This window comes from Tupaia chinensis, unplaced genomic scaffold, assembly GCF_000334495.1.
Source record: "Tupaia chinensis unplaced genomic scaffold, TupChi_1.0 Scaffold000187_1, whole genome shotgun sequence".
In the NCBI taxonomy this organism is placed as follows: Eukaryota; Metazoa; Chordata; class Mammalia; order Scandentia; family Tupaiidae; genus Tupaia; species Tupaia belangeri.
In genome coordinates this window covers 4,553,020-4,568,870 of record NW_006159662.1, presented here as the reverse complement: position 1 = coordinate 4,568,870, position 15,851 = coordinate 4,553,020, and the positions used below count along the sequence as shown (strand labels likewise).

General features: G+C 45.2%; 1 protein-coding gene across 2 annotated transcripts in view; it reads right to left on the bottom strand.

The window, feature by feature from the left end:
* Positions 1-15,851, bottom strand: part of TEX2 (testis expressed 2) — a 102,611-nt gene that overhangs the window by 68,862 nt on the left and 17,898 nt on the right. The gene's annotated exons all lie outside the window — the stretch shown is intronic.

Sequence of the window (15,851 nt, the reverse complement as noted above, 5' to 3'; positions counted from 1 at the left end):
ACCCAGCCACCCGTGTCCTCACGCGTGGCCACAGTTCTGAGATAAGTGTGAAGTTATCCTTCTTGCTGACAGCTCTGATAGATAGAGGCCACATTCTACCACTTGTCCAGTTCCAGAAGTCCTAGAACAACCTGGTCTAGAGGAACGTGAAGTAGAGAAGAGGCTATCAGGTGCTACCTACACGGCTCAAAACTGCAAAGCCCTTCCTGCCACACTACAGGAAGCAGCAGTGAGAAGCAAGAGGTAGGCCTAGGTCTAAGATAATCAAAGAGATGCCTTCCCTTAGGGGTTCCACAATCCCTTTCTCACCTTGGGCCTGACTTGGCCCTCCTCTCCTACCCCCATCTTTTCAGTTTACTAGCTGCGACGGTTTTTCCTACCACCTTCAAATTTCCTTTTTCCTGAAGTACCGTGCTCTCTTCTTTGTGTTAAAGATTTATCAGAGGCTGAAGTCCACAGCTGCCAAAAAACAAATAAGCCCACAGAAGAGGATTCGCATCCCAAGTCTATTGGGAACAATCATGTGGTACCTTAACTGAGACCCTCCTCTGATCGTATGTGATGACATGAAAGACTTGCTCAAAATACAGACACTGAATCCAACCCACATGTTAGCAGCACTGCTGAGTCCGACAGGTGGATTCCAATCCTGCCTTCTCCACCTTCTAACAGCCATGTTGGGTGATGCTTATCCCCTGGACCCTTGGTTTCCTCACCTGTCAAAGGGTCTGGCATTTAAGCACATTTTATGACCCAGGTACTTCGGATGCATCACGTCTACTTCTGCCAATTCCCTATGATTTTATGAGTGAGGAAAGTGTTTAATAAAAGGGGGGTGGAGTGGAGATTTGCCTTCCAAGTTCTAGAGAGGAACAAACCTGGGATTGTTTTTTTTTTTAAATTCATGAGAAAGCATGTATGTGCGCATGAGAGCGAGCGAGAGCGAGAGCAATTGAGAGAGAAAACCACTCTCTACAGGGCTCAGCCACACTGTGATCCCCTGCTTCCAGTCTGCCAGGAGCCTGGGCACACGTGCAGGTGCCCAGCACATTTCTGGCCTCCTGGGCCAGGGACTTGAACCACTGTCAGCTTGTGGCTTCTAGCTCCATACATAGTCCAGTATGCTGGCAGGTATGCCCCAGAGGCGAGGCCGATATATTCTTTTTTTTTTTTTTTTAAGTTCACCCACTTGTTTCTTTCATGAGAGAAATTTTGACAGGGACCTCTCAGAAGGGCTTGTCACACCAGCCCCCAACCCACCCTAGATCAACTGTGGGCATTCCCAGCATATTCGGCTGACCCAGGAACTGAACTCAGGGCCTTCCCACCTGGCTCTAGCATCGAGCAAGAGTGTACCATCACCTGCACCACTGTGGCTGGGCTAAACCTGAGCCTTGAACTGAGTCTACCTGACTGACGCACAGGCTCCTTTGCCAAGTCCATGGCAGGTACCCAACTGCAGGGTGGCAAGTGCCTCATCGTCCTTCAGGTCATAGCAAAGATGGCACCTCTCTCTATGCCAAGTCCATGGCAGGTACTCAACTGCAGGGTGGCAAGTGCCTCATCATCCTTCAGGTCATAGCAAAGATGGCACCTCTCCCGGGAAGCCTCCCTGGTTTTCTAGGCTCGGTTCTCTCTTACTCTCCGATCAGTATATCTGCTGACTGCCTCAGTTTACTTAACTGAGTTACAAACTCCAAGTAGCAACTATCGTGAATGTCAATCACAGTTGTAATAAATGTTTGTTGCCTGAATACATGAATGAAGCCTTATTCGGAGGGTGGATGTAAGGATGAGTGAGCAGGACTGGTGTGGCCTTCACGGCCTGCTAAGTGTAGTGCCTGCTCTGTAAGTGAAAACGAGCAGAGAAACCAGCTGAGCCCTATCAAGTGCACAGAGCTCCAGAGGTTACTGAGAAGCAGCAGACTTGGTTCTCAAAGAGAAAGCCCAACTTAAAACTGCACAAAATAGAAAGTAAATAACCTGAACAAATCTTAAGACTCATGTGTTACAGCTTCTTGGAACAGAAACAGAATCAGCTGCTCCTCATCGACAGCAGAGAAGGGCTGCAACTGGATCCCAGGTCTCTTGCCTTCTATCTAGGGATCTTTCCAGAGCTCCACGAGCTTTGCGAGGAAACCCCGAGAGAATCACAGGGACAGCTACCTGACCTGTCTCAGTCAGGCATCCAGGCTGCAGGCTGGTCTTAGGGAGGCTCAGATCAAGAGGCTGGCCAGCACAACTCCTCTGATCCCCCGATTCTTCCCCAGATGCACCCCAGTGGACAAGCCTAATCACCTTTTCACACAGTCAGCCAAGTTTCCCCAGGACTTGACCAACTCCCTGGATTAAGCTGCATGTGGAAGTTCCAGACTTCAGCAGTCAAATATCAAATCTGGAAGGCAGTGCCAAGGCCTTCGCCCTATTCCCCAGAGTACACAGCTTCCCACCACTCAGTACCTTAGATGCTTAATCCTGAATTTCTCACCAAGTAGACTAGTATTTCTCCAACTTAATTTTGGATAATAAAATGGGAATAGGTCTAAAGCAATATAATACGCAGCAGCTCATTGCATTTTAAAGCTCAACTAAAACCACTCAGAGATGCTCTCGGTCGACATTAATGAGTCTCAGACAAGCCTTGTTTCTGTCTGTAGCTGGAACTGTTGAAATGGAGACAGTGCGCGCCGCTGGGGACAATGACCCAGTCAGCAACTGCAGCTGTCTGGCCCACAGACTGGTCCTGTGATGGGGTTTGTAAAAGGTCAGGGGTTTCTCTTCAGTTCTCTGCTAGATTTTAGAAGTCATGTATGGCTGAAAAGTACAAATCACACTCTCTAAAGAGGTTCATTTAATACTTGGAAAGATTAAAAGCTGCAATTAACCTTTTACAAAATAATAAAGTCTGGAAGAACTACTATTGTGCTCACAATAGTAAAGTTCAGTTTCAGTGCCAATCAGGAGTTCAAGGCCAAGCTCTCCTGCTCAGCTTGGGTTGAGCTGACCAGAGAAAAGCGTCAGCCCTCTGGCCTGAGGGGACAATGGGAATTTCTCTGTCTTCAGTGCATGGGTGCCAGGGCTGACCCAGTAACACTGCGGCATGTTGTCACCCTGCTGTCATGTGGCTGTTCTGGCACTGGAGTCTGCCTGTCACTCAGATCCCTGCATCATACCTTCACCTAGCCCAGCAAGGAAGGAGGAAGAGCTAAACACAGAAACAGAGCCACAACCTGAAAATCGCCATAGAGGCACAGAAGAAGGTGATTGTGCTTTCTTTGTCCCCCAAACTGGAATCAAGCACACTTTTGTCTCCTAAATAAAAAACTTTCCTTTTTATTTAGGTTTTTGCCATAGGGTGTGTATGCTTGCTGGAGAGAGAGAGAGAGAGAGAGAGAGAGATGGTGAAAAGGAAGGTGAGAAATCACCCCCCGGAGGGATAGCCACGCTGTAATCTCTTTCTCCTCCAGTATCCTTTCAGGATTTGGGGCACACACACACACATGCCTGGCATGATTTTCAAGCCGCCAGGTTCAGGATTCGAACTCCAGTCAGCCATGTGGGAATCCAGCACCTTAATTGCCACACCACCTGCTGGTCCTGTAGAGTTTTGTCTACCAGGTTTGAAGTTGTTTTGATGTATTAATGGTTTAAACACAGCGTCACAAATTAGAGTTTGAGAATATGGCAGGAATAGCCTAGCAAACTTTACAGAGCTTCAGACACAAATTTGATCTTATCCAAGAAAGCTAAGCAGACCTACAGACAGAGAATTCCTAGTGTGCATGACAGCCTCAAGCAGACACCCAACGTTCAAAACAAACACTGCTTAGAAACAGTATGAAGAGCATTACAAAGAAAAAAAAAGTCCATTAGAAGAGATGCTTGCTGGAGAGAGAGAGAGAGAGAGAGAGAGAGATGGTGAAAAGGAAGGTGAGAAATCACCCCCCGGAGGGATAGCCACGCTGTAATCTCTTTCTCCTCCAGTATCCTTTCAGGATTTGGGGCACACACACACACATGCCTGGCATGATTTTCAAGCCGCCAGGTTCAGGATTCGAACTCCAGTCAGCCATGTGGGAATCCAGCACCTTAATTGCCACACCACCTGCTGGTCCTGTAGAGTTTTGTCTACCAGGTTTGAAGTTGTTTTGATGTATTAATGGTTTAAACACAGCGTCACAAATTAGAGTTTGAGAATATGGCAGGAATAGCCTAGCAAACTTTACAGAGCTTCAGACACAAATTTGATCTTATCCAAGAAAGCTAAGCAGACCTACAGACAGAGAATTCCTAGTGTGCATGACAGCCTCAAGCAGACACCCAACGTTCAAAACAAACACTGCTTAGAAACAGTATGAAGAGCATTACAAAGAAAAAAAAAGTCCATTAGAAGAGGGAGGCGCCAGCATCAATATCATGCACATCCTCCAACTGCCAGCTATAAGGTCACCTTCCCACAGTGTCACTAGAAGCACTTGAGTCAGATCTGGAGCCACAGACTGTCTGGAAGAAGGGCCTTCCTCCCAGCTTTCCTATCCTTCAGGGCAGCATCTCTCCAACTCGGGCGGCCATAGAACATGTTTTAGATTATATCCACTGGCAGGCAATAACAGAGTAGGAATTCAACAAACACTCAAATTAGAAAAATAAAATGTTCTCAGATGAGCCACTGAAATAACCAAGGCCTGAGTTATATTAATGCATGGCAAACATTAAATCATATTAATAAGTGTTGAAGTTATAACAAATAGATCAAGTAAATAAATTAGCAGCCTCCAAACTTTTCAGATCATACATCTTATGAGTTAAATAATGCTTATGTATATACTAACACCACATACCTTTACTCATAAATTATATACCTGTTCTTGGAACCTGCAGATGGCATAATGGTTATGTCTCTGAACTCCCACAGAATCAACTGCGGCTCAAGTAATGGACTCGGTGGCTTAAAACTCACACTGGGTATGTGTCCATGTGTGCCCAAAATCCTAAGAGGAGAATGGAGGACAAGGGACTGTATCATGGCCATCCCCACGAGGGGTGATTATTCACATTCTGTCTGTCTCTCTAGCAAGTGTATGCGCCCGGTGGCAAAAATCTCTCCCCCCCCAAAAAAAAACCCTAAAACTGCATACATAATTTAATATAATATGGCTTCTATAAAAAGCGAGAAATAGAAACAAAAAAAAATGAAATAATCTTTTGCTAGTTTTTAGGTTTTTTTCCATTATGATAGCTTTGTACCATCCTCAGCTGATATCCTACGGCACAATGTATTATATTCAGGGTGAAGCCATTGTTAATACTAACGGATATAAATCCATATTTCAAATAGTCTTATTAATCATTTCCAAGGTTTTTGGCCAAAGGTCAACATATATAGTCATCTATATGCTAAATATCAGCAAGACTTATTTACTGTCCTAGCTAGAAAGAGTAAAAATAGATAAAAATAGAAACGTCAAGATTTTCTCCTCATGGTGTCTTCAGCAGCCCACTCTGGGTGTGACTGAAGGCAGTGACAGAATGAAACAGTGAGCTAACTACAGTGACCTGGGCACCAGCACAGCAACACGCTCCTGCCTGGGGGCCGTCTTGCTTGCAACCTTGTCTTTGGGGTACAAAAACCCTCTTCTTAAAGGCTAATTATTATACAGTAAGAACAGTCGTCAATGTTCTCAGTGTTTGCCTTACACAGTAAGTATACATTTGGAGATGATAAAACCTCTAGCATGACTTCCCTCCCTCCCTTTCTTCCTTTAAGGTTTTTGCTAAAGGGCATGTGCGCTCACCAGACAGAGACAGAGAGAGGGAAAGCAAATCACCTCTCAGGGAGGATGGCCACACCATGGGAGGTTCATTATCCTATTCTCCCTACTTTTTTGTATATTTGAAATTTTCTACAGCAACAAAAAGAGAAATTCAAAACTAGTCACCTGACATCCTTAGACACACTCCTCCTGCGGAATTTAGGAAGCATGTCTTACTCGATTGCCTCTCCAACCAACTTGACACATGGAGTACCCTCGAACTTCTACGTGAGGGCTGCCTGCACTGAAACATCTTACATGATAAACTTTCTAGCGACGAGGGGCACTGGGAAATAGCCATGATTCTAAATGCAATACATTAAAACTCAAGTAGCCCATTTCAGGGGCAGGGCATCTTCAGTTAAGTACAATGTGGGGGGCCAGCTCCACGGCTCAGTGGCAACATGCTGCTCAAGGGAAATTGGATCCCACATGGCAACTGTAGTCTGATCCCCCACCACAGTGAGCCTGAAATACGCCAGGCCTGCACAGATGCCCAGGATCCAACGAGCTGGAGGACTGAAGGAAGGGGATCGTGGTGTGACCAGACTCTATGGACTCCCACACATTAAGAATAAATAGGCTTTGGAGGCTCTCCTGTGAGTTCTTCTGTGGACTCGGTGACAGCCCTTTGGCTACACAGAGACCTTTCCCTCTGATAGTCCAGACAGGACAGCTGCTCACCAGCAGGGTTCGGGGGAGATGGCAGGGCACCCTGTGGAGGGTGCTCATCTCTCTCACTCTCACATGCATGCACACATGTTCTATCATAAATGAAGAGGGGAAAGCATAACGTAGAAAAAATACTTTTATATTTCTTGTACTTACTGTACTGAGGGTTATAAGAAACCAACAAAAAGCAATCTGAGTCTGCTTTGGCTATTTTCTCCTAAAGATTTGCTCACTCTTTTTTTTTTTTTTTTTTTTTTTTTTTTTGAGAGGTTTTCGCTATAGGTGCGCTTGCCAGACAGACAGACAGAGACATAGAGACAGAAAGCGAGAAATCACCCCCCGGGGGGATGGTCACGCCGCAATCCCTTCTCCTCCATTCTCCTCTCGGGATCTTGGGCACGCACGCACATGCGCCCGGTGTGAGTTTTAAGCCACCGGGTCCAGGACGCAAACCACAGTCGACTACATGGGAGTCCAGCGACATAGCCATTACGCTAACTGCTAGTTCCCAGAAAGCAAGAAATCACCCCCCAGGGGGCATAGCCATGCCGCAATCCCTTCTCCATTCTCCTCTCGGGATCTTGGGCATGCACGCACACGCGCCCGGAGTGAGTTTTAAGCCACTGGGTCCAGGACGTGAACCGCGGTCGACTACATGGGAGTCCAGCGACATAGCCATTACGCTAACTGCTGGTCCCTCTAATTTTTTAAGATAAAAGTCCGTGAACTTGAGATTAAATTTACAAGTTGGAATTTCTTCCCAAAATTTATAATGTCCTTACAAAGATTTTCTTTTGCATTTCAAACCAAAACCTGTATTTATTAAAAAACAAAACAAAAACAACTATTATTTAAATGTGAGACAATCTAAAGAAAAAAGGTCTTCAATATCCATACCTACTAGTCTCCATAATGATGTAAATATGTTCAATAATTTCAGTCACCTCTTAGGTCATATACTTTACAAAGAGACAGCCCACCCCAATCTTGGTGGCACAGGTGGTAGGTAGCGTACTGAACAGTAATGCTGGAGGCCAGCTGGCTGAGCAGAAGTTCAGATCCCAGCCCAGTCAGCCTGAAACATGCTGGGCATGGGTGCAGGTTCCCAAGACCCTGACAAGCTGGAGGAATGGGGAGAAGAGGAGATGATGTGACAAGACCCTATCAAAGGTACCTGTGCCTCTCTCTGTCTGTCTCTCGTGCACATATATACTCTGTAACATGAACAACATAATTCAAAAAAGACCAATCCTCCTCTGTAAACTGACATCCTACTGCTGTGTTCTGCTGATTTGTATGTCTAAGATAAAGAACTTGCTCATGAATATAATTCAAAACTGCACCTGAGTCATAACACTCAAACACTCAAACATAAATTCAAGAACTTTATGAAATCTCCAGGAAGCTTTTCAATATAAACATGTAGAAAAGTTAGTGTGCAAGGATTAATTACATTCCTGGTCAAGCAACAAGTGCATTCTTGGGGAAGGACCATCTGCACACCAAACATCCCAAGTGCAATATACTGACTCAGAATGCCCAAGCGCACACTTCCCCAGAGTCCTCAGCTCAGGGCATCTAGCTCATGACCCAGAATGAGAATTACAAAAGGTTCCATGGAACGGGGCTTGCTACAGTGATGCCTTTGGACACTGTGGCACACAGGAGACCCTCTGCTGTGAGCTAACTTGCCCAGCCACTATGCTTTCCATCCTGTTAGTGGCTCCTACGTTTTTTCAGTGGCTTTTGTTCTTGCTTTCCTGCATTCACATGTCACTTTGTGCTGACTGCCTGTGGTAACCTTTCTCCCACTTGCTGCTTCTCATTAGCTATGGATGCCCACATGTGAAGAATAAACAGGCTTTCAAAGAGGTCCTATGAGGGACCAGCAGTTAGAGTAATGGCTATTTCACTGGACTCCCATGTAGTCAACTGCGGTTCGATTCCCGGACCCAATGGCTTAAAACTCACGCCGGGCGCGTGTGCGTGCGTGCCCAAGATCCCGAAAGGAGAATGGAGGAGAAGGGATTGCGGCGTGGCCATCCCCCCTGGGGGGTGATTTCTCACTTTCTGTCTCTGTCTCTGTCTGTCTGGCGAGCGCGCACGCCCTATAGCAAAAACCTCTCCAAAAAACAAACCATAAAAGAGGTCCTATGAGTTCTTCTGTGGACTCTGGGACAGCATTTTGGTCACACAAAAGTATTTCCAGCTTATAGTCCAGACAGTACAGCTGCTGGTCAGCGGGGTTCGGAGGAGGCAGTGGGGCACCCTGAGGCCTGACCCACTATAATAGTCTTTGAGAAAAGCTACCACTTGGCTGCAAGCTGGTCTTCTTGGCTTATCATCCTATGTAGTTATCACTGCGGTTGTGTTATTTTTAAATACATACATGTCTGCATATAGAAGTCTGAAGTATGGGGGAATAAGAAAATCACCCTGACAGAGTACAGGCAAGCTTTACCATTGCGTTCCCTTTCCTCGTCACATGAGGGCCCACAGAAGGAAAACTGCGCAGTTCCTTGAATTGTTTAGGGAGTCATTAAAGGATGCAGACTTGGTCTAATCCAGGCTGCAAGCACTTCCTGGACCCATCAATGAGAGCTTACATGGCTCAGAGGTTTAAAAACACATGGTCAGGCCAGTCCCACAGCACAGCTATTAAAGAGAGTTGGATCCCACTTGATTGGCCATGATTTGAATCCCAGTCCTGGCAACTTGAAAAGCAGGCTGGATGCATGGATTGTGTGCCCAAAATCCTGACAGGATGGAGAAATGGAAGAGAAGGGATTGCAACATGACCATTACCCATTGAGGAGGACCTTTCCCTCTGTCTTTCCCTGGAAGTACACCCACCCTCTGGCAAGTGAAAAATACAAACAACAACAGCAAAAATGCATGGTCTCTTAAAATAGTCCCTGAGTACCCCATCCCTGTTGGACTGACTCATGGTTCAAAGGTGAGTCTTCTTAGGGCATAAAGTCTGCAGGATTGGTGTCTAGGGCTGGCCTCTATATTGACGATCTGTATCAGATCAGGTTTTACAGCCCCCCTCCCCACCATCGGCAAGGTTTTCTTTTTTCTTTTTTCTTTTTGAGGTTTCCATACCTGTCTTCAAGACCTGCATCATCACATCCTCTGTCAAAACTAACCGAATATGATTAACACCAGAAAATAACTCAAACTAGCTGACTAATCTCCAAAATGAAACTATTTTCCAAAAGTGGCTCTTTCAACTCACCTGTAACAGGTACACAGGCCTGTTTTATGAAGAAACCAAGGCCTATCTCCAGCATCACTTTAGAGCCATAACCCGCAGTTAGAGTAGAAATCTAGAACTTACCACCATGTCCATCTCTCCACCCTTCCACCTTCTGAGTTCCAGACGGAAGCTCTATATGGGCATCGCAAGGGGAACAATTTCTGAACAACTAACACCAAGCTTCAAATCTGTCAAAGATGGACGACCATCTATCTTGGTTTGTCCACTTCAGGGGGAAAAGGAAAAAAGCCTTCAAAAGCTACAGTTAAGGAGCCAGCAGGTGGCACAGTGGTTAAAGCCACTGTACTCCATGTGGCCAATGGCAGTTCATGTCCTGGACCCAGCAGCTTGAAACATGCCAGGCACATCTGCATCCATGTCCAAAATCCCAAGAGAAGAATGGAGGAAAAGGGATTGCTGCATGGCCATCCTCCATGAAGGATGATTTCTCACTTTCTCTCTGTCGCTCTAGCAAGCTCATGTGCCTTATAGCAAATATCTCTTCAGAAAAAAGAAGCTACGATTGAATCCCATCCACTCACTCATTCACCCATTCAACAATTACTTATCACATGCCCACTACATGAGAGGTGCAGAGGATACAACAATGAACGGAGTGGACATGGCCTCTGTGCTCAGAAAGCTCATGGTGTACCGGGGAGGATAGAGAACAGACGTGAAACCACTGCTCTGATAAGAACCACAAAGGAGAGGCAGAGAAAGCTAGCTGTGCCTCCAGATCTGGGCACCCCCTCCATGTGGTAGGGCTCTTACTTGGAAGCAGCGGTCCTGAAAAGCACTAGATTTCCCAGGGACCCCTACATTTTTTAACAGGTCTGGGTGACCGGCTCGCACTCAATGGAAGCGCTATGTGTCACATTCAGGTCCAGGCATTTGAGTAAGTATGCCTTGTTTTCACTTTCTCCCTCCACCAAGACCTGGATGCAAAGAACGCTAATACCCTAGGGCAGAGACAGGCAAACTGGGTCAGAGGCCTGCTTTTGTCAAGTTTTACTGGAACACAGCTGCACCCATTCATTTACATGTTATATGTGGCTTCTTTCCTGCTATAACGCAGAGTTGGGTGGTTGCAACAGAGACTGTATGGCCCACAAGCTTAAAATACTTACTACCTGGATTCCTTTTGAGAAAAAGTTTGCTGAGTCCCGGGTGGAGCCACAAGATGACAAGAGCCTGGACCACTGAGTCAATATGTATAGGTGGCCACCCACCCATCTGGAACACCCACCACCGTTTTGTGAGCGAGAAATAAACTTCTCAGTTGTTACAATAGCTAGTGCCACCCTAACTCATACAGTAAGTGAGACACAATACCTGGTGTCCTCTCACCTCATACAGAAAGTGAGGCACAATGTCCAGTGAGTGAACACAAAGGAAGAAGACAGAAAGGCCTGGTTAAGACGACATCATACGTTTCTTATTGTAACACCTGGGTCCTAAATTTAATGCTAATGCTACTAAGTGTTTTGAAGTACTATTTAAAAAACAAACAAACAAACAAACAAACAAAAACCTGGTTTCCAAAAGTGTGATCTCCCATTCGGTAAAATTAATTAAGCCAAAACAACACATCCATTTGAAATTTTCTGGTTGTAATGTACAGCGTCCCCTTGTAATCCATAGTAGTGTCTTCTTCCTTCCTTCCTTTCTTTCTTTCCTATTTAATTTTCCAAGGGGCATATGTACTCACCAGAAAGAGACAGGAAGAGAGGAAGAGGGAGACAGAAACCCCACAGTGGGGTATGTTCATGTCCAATCCCCTCTCCTCTACTTCTTCATCCTGTCAGGATTTGGGGCATGCATGTACATGCACCCAGTGTGTCCTTCAAGCTGCTGGAGCCAGGAGTAGAACCCTGTGGTCGGCCATGTGGGATCTGGCTCCTTTAACCACCAGACCACTGGGGTCAGTCCATTAGCAGTACCTCTTTTCTAAGTGAGGATGTATTTAACCAGATTTCTAAAAACAGCCCAGCATACCAACAAAAAGACCTCAGGCTAAAATATACTTTTCCTCATTAGTAATAAAGTCATTCTAAATAAGTTAAGGCAAAGAATGAAAAAGAACTACCAAAGTGATCAGAGTTCTGCAAACATCAGTCAGGAAGAATACTCATAAACTAGCCTAAGGCAATTTGCTTCAATTACAGATGTCAGTCTGTAAAACCATTAAACTACTTTTCTCTACAAGGAAAATCCAAATACATTTATTCCAGACACTGAGTGGCGAAACACCTTCCTTAAAATGTCAGTCCTGCAGGCCCCAGCACTTCCTTGCTGTGAACCTCTCTGGGCCTCCATTTCCCATGAGCATATACCCTAACTGGAAAGGTTTGTGATGAAGATCAAACGAGAGAACACACCCAACACTTAGGCCACCACAGGTGCTCAGCATCACAACTAGCACTGCCTACACTGTTTCAATGATTGGATAGAAGCAACCAGACTTGGCCATAACAGTAATATCCCATTCTGGAGGCCAGCAGGTGGTGTGGCGGTTAAGGTGATGGACTCCCACATGGCCAACTGTAGTTCGAGTCTAGACTTGGCAACCTGAAATTCACACTGGGCACATGTTCATACGTGCTCAAAATCCCAGGAGAAAGGAGAAGGGACTGCAGTGGGGTCGTCCCCCCGGGGGGGTGATTTCTCACTTTCCCTCTCACTGTCTCTCTGTCTCTATCCAGCAAGCCACATGTGCCCTATGACCAAAAAAAAAGAAAAAAGAAAAAATTTCCATTCCTTGAGCATCCCTTGTATAGTTGGTAAACACACTTTGTGACTAGGGCAAAGCTAGAGGTAGACTCCTTTGAAATGGCAATCTTTCTAAGACAAGTGCTCAAACCAATTTAAACTGAATGGCACAGTGAGGCAGGCACTAGGGTTAGTGGAAGTACATTTTTCTTTGCTAAAGTTAGCACTAACTTACTTAGTGGCCATGTAATTCAGGTAGTCACAGCACCACCCTATCAGGAAAGCTTAGCAGCCATGCATAATGAGTCACTTTCGCTCCACTTTAGGTATTAATGCTAAGCTTAAGGGTGTCATATCCTCAGGACTCAACACCAGCTTCTCTTAAAAAAGAAAAGTTTTATAGCATACTGTCATGTAAAAGGAAGCAAAAGGTCAGGCTGCAGAATATATGACCCCATTAAATGAAAACAAAAAGAGTGGATGAGTATGTATGTGTATGACGTATATACTCACACTTGGCAGAAATTAAAGGGGCGAGGGGGCAGTAGATGGTGTGGTGGTTAAGGCACTGGATTCCCACATAGTCGACTGCAGTTCGAGTCCCAAACACAGCAGCTGGAAACTCATGCCAGGTATGTGTGGGTGCGTGCCCCAAATCCCAAGAGAACGGAAGAGAAGGGATTGCAGTGCGGTGGTACCCCCTTTCTGTCTCTCTGTCTCGGGCAAGTACAAGTGTCCTAGAGCAAAAGTCTCTCTCAAAAAACAAAACACTAGGATGCATATAAAATCATTAATTCCTGCCCATCAATGTGATAATGAATAACTCTTTTCTTTAGGTTTTCTCTACCTTTCAAACACTGGCCATGTATTTCTTTTGAAAAAAGGAAAATGATTTTTTTTGTTGTAACAAAGAGAGATCGTGCTGCCATTTAGAGCATTCTTTTTTTTTATTACTTTATTTAACTTTATTTATTTATTTACTTATTTTAATTTGACCAGAGAGGGACAGAGGGAGAGAAAGAGGTGAGAAAGCAAGCCATCAGGTGTGGGACTAAACCCACAGTCGGCCACGAGGAAATCCAGTGCCCTTAACTACCATGACACTCCCCATTTTTAGAGCATTCTTACTTAAACAGAAGGGAGGAGAAACCTATTAGTTTAACACAGAAACCAAAGGAGCTTTGAATTTGAAAAGCTGAAGATTAACATCAATAATTAAGGTTTAAAACTGCTCCAGGGAAAGTGAGTCTTCCTTTTTCTACATCTTTTGTAAGGTGAGGGCTTTTCCAGACAGGCCTAGGCATGAAAGTTCTGCAGATAAGTGTCATGCAAAAAAGCAGGAAGAAGGGGACCCAGCAGATGGCATAATGGTTATGTCGGTGGACTTCCACATAGTCTACCATGGGTTGAGTCTCAGACCCAGCGACTTAAAACTCACACTGGTCAGGTGTGCGTGCGTGCCCACAATCCCGAGAGAAGGGATTGTAGCATGGTCATCCCCCTGGGGAGTGATTTCTCACTTTCTGTCTCTCTGTCTCTCCAGCGAACACATGTGCCCTATAGCAAAAATATCTCTCTCTCAAGAAAAAAAAAAAAAAAAGTCAGGAAAAGGATACACCAGGGCTCCAAATTCCACCTCAATTAGTTAATTATGTGTCAAGAAATCTAGGATAAATGACCATCTCTCAGAGCCTGAGTTTCTGTGTGCAAAACTAGAAGTATCAAACTCTGGTGAAATTGAATTAGCTAACTTTTATAAAGCAGTCGTCTCTAAACTGATTACATATGCTACCTTTAAAAACATGTATAGGGACCAGCATAATAGCGTAATGGCTATGCTGCTGGACTCCCACGTAGTTGACCATGGCTCGAGTCCTAGACCCGGTGGCTTAAATTCATGCCAGGCGCGTGTGTGTGCGTGCCCAAGGTCCCGAAAGGAGAATGAAGGAGAAGGAATTGCGGCATGGCCATACCCCCAGGGGGTGATTTTTTGCTTTCTATCTGTCTCTCTCTGTCTTTCTGGTGAGCGCACGTGCCCATAGAGAAAACCTTACAAAAAAAAAAAAAAAAACAAACCATGTATACAATTGTATGTGTGTATATGTAACTTACAAACTATATAGGCCACAACTGTACTTTCATATTGCATATATATTTGGTTTATTTTGGAGAGATTTTTGCTATAGGGCACATGTGCTCGCTGTAGTCAGAGAGAGACAGAACAAGACAGTGAGAAATTATCTCTCAGGGGGATGGCCATGTTGCAATCCCCTCTTCTTCCTTCTCCTCGCAAGATTCTGGGCACGGGGAACCAGCAGTTAGCGTAATGGCTATGTCACTGGATTCCCACGTAGTCGACCACGCGGTTCGTGTCCCGGACCCGGTGGCTTAAAACTCACGCCGGGCGCGTGTGCGTGCGTGCCCAAGATCCTGAGAGGAGAATGGAGGAGAAGGGATTGCAGCATGACCATCCTCCCTAGGGGGTGATTTCTTGCTTTCTGTCTCTATGTCTCTCTCTGTCTGGCGAGCACACGCGCCCTATAGCGAAAATCTCTCCAGAAAAAAAAAAAAGATTCTGGGCACGCATGCACGTGTGCCCAATGTGACTTTCAAGCTGCTGGGTCTGGGACTTGAACCACAATCTGCCATGTGGGAGTCTAGCACCTTAACCACTACACTACCTCCCGGCCCTTTCTATTGCATATATTAAGAAACATACACAATAACCCAAAAACTTTATGACATGAAAAATAAATATTAATAGAAGAGTTCTAGTATTTTCTTCCACCCTGATGGGCTGTCTCAAGTACCCCTCAGGAGGCCCCAAACCTGACATCCGACAAGCACTGACAGGTGACGGCTCAGCCCAAGCTCCACTGTGCAGAGAAAACAGGAGCACCAAGAGGGTCCAATGCTGCCATTAATTAGCTTTCTCTTCCTTCTTCCTTTTGCTTCCAATTTCACAGGTATTAACCTTTCTTTAGGTTCTTAAGAATATTTAAGCTTAATAGACTTAGCTACAACAAATCCTCAGCAAGTAGCAAATTCCTGGCAAATTCAGAGACAGACCAAGATGGAAACTGGATGTAAATGCTACTCTCAAAAGCCACAGAGGTTTTTAGAAAACTACTTGGTGAGTCGGCAAAAGTTGAGCTAGAATGAAATTTCCCAGGTCAGTTCCTTGGGTGCCTGCAGGAGGAAGAGAACCCCAAATCATAAGAGCACTGCCTGTGCAGAAACCTCCAAAAATTAACCCTCCAAAATTAAGTCAGATCTAAAATAAGGCTGCAGTGATTTGGATATGTCTCCTCAAAATTCACATGTTGAGGGAACCAGCAGTTAGCGTAATGGCTATGTCGCTGGACTCCCACGTAGTCGACCGCGGTTCGTTTCCC